Below are 6,000 nucleotides of genomic sequence, written 5' to 3' on the forward strand. Positions count from 1 at the left end.
TCGAGGCTGCCGGGCTGTAGATGGGCACAGCCGTGGGGCAGGCAGAGGGGGCAGCCCCACGGGCAGGAGCATGATGCGATGGGACCTGAGCGCCCGTCAGGAGGTGAGCTGAGAAAAGGCATGAGCAGAGCTGACATCAGCCCCCTGGGCAGGTACCTAATGAGCAAAGACATTGTCCATTTGGGGAGAGAAGGTACAGATAAGAGATTCCCAAGCTGACACCTGGCTGCCTCCATCGGTATTCCTGGTAAGGGATGGGGAATGCAGGGCAGTGGGTCTCACCGTGGGCAGTGGGTGAGTGGGATGGGGACAGCATCACTGTCTCAGCATCTCACTTGCGCTGCCTGGAGCTCCCCTCTTTATTATCCCTGGGAACATCCCTATGGGATCTGGTGGGGTCCCACATGTCCCCATGTCTGATGAAAAGGGGCAAGGGGGGAGCATGGTCCTGGGTCCAGTGGCACATCAGACCTGCTCTTGGCCAGGATCTGGGCACAGGCAAAGGCTCCTGTGTCCTGTGGTCCATAAAGCATCACCCCTCTTGCTGCTTCCACAAACCTAGTCCAGTCAGACCCTATAAACCCAGTCTCCATAGCCCACTTGTCATCAGCTCTTCCCTAACTTCCCTCCAGCCTCCCTGCTATCCACCACCTTCGACCAGTGTCTGCTGATAACACAGGAGCAACAGAGCGGGAGAAGGGAGAGACCCATATCACCGCTTGGTTTTCCCCTTTGGAAAACCTGGCTCTAAAAGCACTAGTGAGTCAGCAAACTCACCCTATTTACCCCTGTTTACCCTTTTTACCCCTATTTACCCACAAAAGCCTGGCAGGCACTTTGTGGTCCACCTGGGAAAGCCCATATTGAGATGCTTTCCTTCCATACCTCCCTGCCTGCTTTTCCAAAGGCAATCATCGAATCCCAGCCTGGTTTGCGTTCGAAGGGACCTTAAAGCTCATCCAGTTCCAACCCCTGCCCCTGTTGAAGTCCCTTTGGGGCCGTCCTAGGTGGAAGTGGAGGTCCAGAAATGCCCAACCCAGGATGCCCTGGACCAAAGACAACACCTGGGGCACAACCACTCCTCCCCAGCACCCGATGACCTGCTGGCCTGGAGCAGATGGAGCAGCTGCAAATCCCCCTGTAAGCCAGGGAAGGGGAATAATCTCCTAGAGGACAAATCAGCTGCAAGGGGGGAAACCTCAGCATCCTGCCTTTTCCTTCCTCTTCCAGCAGATGCCAGCAGCATCCAGCATTCCTGCAGGGACCGCAGCATCCCTGAGGGTGGAGGAGGTAGGGCTGGGGTCTCGGGTACCTGGTGGAGACCTGGTTTTGGGACAAGCAGGCTCTTCATTCAGGTGGCAAGAAGTCCTTGGTGGGCTTAGAAGGTGTTGGGAGCAGCCACCAGAATGAGATGCACCATTTACAGTGGAATCCCTGGTACCTCCTCGCCTATGGGGAAGGATGGGGATTAGGTCCATTGGACTGGGCCAGTTTAGGTCCTCAGAATGGGATCTGGAGAACCAAATGTGTGCCCTCCAACACCCAAACATCACTAAAAGATGTGATGCACTGATGACGTTTAAAGGTCTTTTCCAGCCTAGCTGATTCTATGAGTCTATGGCAAAGCACTAGAACCAGAGCTGAGCCCCAGCAGCAGCCATCACCCATGGCCAAGCCTAACCTGTGCCTTTCAGAAGGGTGTTTGTGCCCAAAAGCCCCCAAAGAAGAGATAAGCCCAAGGAGACCCAAAGCCTGCATAGCCCGGTCCTGCTCATGGGGGCCATTCCCAAGCAGCCAAATCTCTGTGACAGGGATTGCTGTCGATGACAGGCGCGTTAGCTCTCAGGAATGGTTGGGAAGAGGAGGCTGCAAGCCAGGGGAAGGACGGAGACCATACAGGCTGGGACATCTGGGCATGGATTGCATCCTGGTCCTCTGACGGAGGTGCATGGATGGCCAGCAGAGCCCTGGATGAGGTGTAACACACATTACCTGAGATTCATAGGATCAACTAGGTTGGAAAAGGCCTTTAAGCCCATCCAGTCCAACTGTTTCCCAGCACTGCCAAGGCCACCATGGGGCAACTGCCCCATACAGGGAAGGGCTTCTGGATCCCCTCTCTATACCTGCCCATTCATGTCATCACTTCAATAAAAGCCTTTAAATAGTACTTTGTTCTCCATATTTGAAGGCCAGAGACACAAATCAAGCCAGAGTGTGAGTGACTCCCTTTGCTCCAGCTCCTTCCCCAAGCAGGGCCATTCCAGAGATGAATTCCAACCTGAAACCTCCATATCCCATCATTTCCAAGCCTTCCATTCTTTCTCTGCTCTCCCGTAACACATAAAAGGATTAAGATATTCACTTCAGGCACTGAAGTGATGCCCTCACCCATCGTCATCACCAAGAGGTCTCCTTCTTATCATCTCAGGGATAAGCCAGCATCACTCTGGGCACCCCTGGACATGTGGTGCAAAAGCATCCCCCAAACAACGGGCCCTGATGAAGGGGATTGGCTGCCCAGCAGCAAGGACGCTGGAGCAAAGATGTCATAACCAGGAACGTGCATCCGTGACATGGGAGGACTTGGGGGGCAGAGCCTACGCCATGGTGTGTTTGCACACAGCGGTGACCCACAGCAGCACTCCCAGCCCCACACTGGCTGTGCTTTGGTGTTTCATAGAATCCCAGCCTGGATTGGGTTGGAAGGGACCTTAAAGCTCATCCTCACAGGGAAGAGCTTCTGCCTAAGAGCTCATCTCAGCCTCCCCTGTTCTGGCAGGTTAAAGCCATTCCCCTTGTCCTGTCCCTACAGGCCCTTGTCCCAAGCCCCTCTCCAGGTTTCCTGGAGCCCCTTTAGGCACTGGAGATGCTCTCAGGTCTCCCCTTAAGGAGCCTTTTCCTCCTTCTCCAGGATGTCCTGCTGCTGGCTGCTCCCCCCATGCCCACCACAGCCGGCCCACATCCTGGGGACACCCATTTAGGCACTTCAGCATCACGCAGCACCAGAGATGCCACCACCCCAATTCCCTAAGGACAAATGGGAATTGCTTGGAAGCAGCTTTTCCCAATCCAGGGCCCTCCAGGACGCTTGAATTTTCCCAAACCCCATCACCTTGTGCTGGGAATGTTGGGACAAGAGGGTTTTACTCCTTGGTGGCAGAGATTCCTGAGTCATCCTCCAGCCCATGCCCTTGAAATGGAGCCAAAAAAGCTTTTACCCAAAGCAGGCAGCAATCAGGATACCAGATCTGGAGCTCCAGGATTAACCCCTTCCTAGGAGATGCTGGCTTGGTTGCCCTTGCATGCAGACCCTTTCCCTCTCTTCAATGAAGGCTTTCCCCCCTGAGTTTTGGGGTTCAACAAAGGGAAGAAACGATTGAAAACATAATACAGAAGCACTTTGAGCATCCCTTAACTATCTCCCAGCAGGGTCTGGCAGTGGCTTCAGCATCTGCATCCTTGGCCATCAGACAGGGGTTTCCCTCTTGCATCCTCCAACAGGCCACTATGGAAATGCTCCTAGAAAGCATGGATTAGGTGATGGAGACTTTGGGTGCTGCTTTACCTCCGATAGGGCTCTCCATCCCCAGACCTACAGCCAGAGATGGTCTGCACTAGGTGCTGCTCTCCATCCCCTCCACTTTTGGGAACCCATGTCCGCCTCCCAAACCCTGGCACAGAATCCCACCAGGATCATCATTCCCTCGCTACTGTATCCCTTGGGATGCAGACTCTTTCTTCTCTTGCAGGGATGGAGAACATGAACTGTTGACAGTCAGAAAAGCCTGGACTGCAGCATCCGGCTTCTACCCCACACTCCTGGCACCACGGAACCCTATGGGGCACCACAGCCCTGGAGGTGGCTGCCCTGCGGCACTCTATGCGATGGCCATGCAGCATCTGCTCTGGGGTGGGGATGCTCTGCAGCACTGAGGCCACTGGAGGATGCTCCTCACAGCATTGGGCTGCCACAAAGGAGACATTTTCCACCCTCGTCCTCCCCAGCATTGGTCAGCAAAGCCCCACAGAGACTCCAGGAGGTACTTACTGAGAGGAGCTGGGCAATAAATGCTGCCCCAATAAAGAGCCAAATAGACCTACCCCTCTCAACCCATGGGATGAAAGGTGATGGGAGGCACACACTGATGAGCCAGCCCCATTTCAGAGGGAGAACAAAAAGGTCCCAGCTGGGTAAATGAGCTCCCAGGAGAGGACCCACTCAGCTGTGGGAGAAGCTTGAAGGCTTCACAAACAATGCCTGAGCCCCCTTCCTCCCCTTGGCATTGATGCTGGGGCTGCATCTGCCCCATAAACTGCTCAGGAACAACCACCAGGCCAGTCCCAGTGAGACGCTCACACCCAAACCCCACCACCCAAAAGCTATAACCCAGGGCTCACCCTCCACAGCATCCTGCCCATCACCCATCCACACCCATGCTGGACCAGTCCCTCCACTTGGGGACCCCCTTTGTGGTGCCAGGACACCACTTTGGGGCTTGTTCGGGCAGAGAAACTTGGAGCCAAGCAGCATCAGGGTCCGCGATGGAAAACTCTCAGCAGCCTCATAGGAACTCAGACGGGGGGGAGGGGGGAGCCCTCGGGACAGGAAAAGGGGGGATCCCGCTGCGTGCCCCGCGATGCCACCACCACCAGCACCCCCCTCCATGCCCCCGAGTGGGGGACCCGGCACCTCCCGCCCGACGGATGGGTCGAGGGCAGCCCCGACAGCCCGGTCCCGACAAACAACGCGAAGGGAAGCAAACAACGCCCCAGGGAAGGCAAAGCCCTACCTGCGCCCGCACGGATGGACGGCGAGAAGCGCTGTAGAGAGCGGGCAGCAGCAGGCAATAAGAGAGGAGACGAGCGGATGTGCCCTGCCCGGCCCCCCGGCTCTGCCCGGCCCCCTCCAGCTCTGCCCGGCCCCCTCCGGCTCTGCCCGACCCACCCGGCTCTGCCCCTTCCCTTCCCTGATCGAGCCCCGGTTCTTGCCCTTGGTCCTGAGTCTACCCCAGTCCCTGCCCCTGTGCCATCCCTTGCCTGTGCCTCTGCCCATATCGCAGACCCTGCTCAAGCCCCTTCCCCAGCACCAGCATCATCATCAGACCTTCACACTGCCCCAGCCCCTGCCCTTGCCCCTACCCAGTCTCTGCTCCTGCCCCAGCCTCCCCCTGCTACAGCCCCTGCTTCTGTTTCTTCCTGCCCCTATCCAGCCCCTTCCCCTTGCTCCAGCTCCTACCCCTGCTTTTGCCTTGCCCCTATCCGGCCCCTTCCCCTGCCCCAGTTCCTGCCCCTGCTCCTGTCTCTGTTCCGATCCAGCCCTTTCCCCTGCCCCAGCTCCAGCCCCAAGCACCAGCAGCCAGGCACTGGGGGATGCCACCCCTTGGGCTTGGGGGGTTGCTCCCCCCATGTGAGCCCTGTGCTGCCAGCACCCTGCCCGCTTTGCACAAACGCATCTGCACACCCGGCCCCGGCACCCTTGGGTGCTATTCCAAGCTGGGGGAGCCTGGCCAGGGACTGGGGCTGGTAGCGGCAGCATCACTTTGTAAGGACACACGCCGGGGTGGGTGCATGGGGGTCCCAGCGTCCCCAGATACACACCCTGGGGTGCTCCTGCTGCATGTAAGGAGGCTGCCACTCTCCTGGCATGGAAAGGCAAGGTCCCCAACACAGGCAGGGGGTATATAGTGGGCACAGAGAGCCTATGGACACACGTGCTGCGGTCTATACCATCCTCCCCAGGACTGGTCTCCTCTCCTGGGAGAAAACTGCTCTGGGGATCAAACATGCCGTCATTTAAGCCAGGACTTGGGATGTCCCCATCCCCAATAACACACCACGGCTCTATCCATTTGGCTGAGAAAAGGAGGGAAAACCCAAGTGTAATAAACGCTGGTGCAGGCTCTGCCATGCTGGTTTGGTGCTAAGCACCTAAGGGGCTCGATGGGGTGGGAAAACGCCAGGGTGGACCCCTCCCAGCCCTGGATGGGAAGGGTGCGT

Source organism: Psittacula echo (assembly GCF_963264785.1).
Source record: "Psittacula echo genome assembly, chromosome: 20".
Lineage (NCBI taxonomy): Eukaryota > Metazoa > Chordata > Aves > Psittaciformes > Psittacidae > Psittacula > Psittacula echo.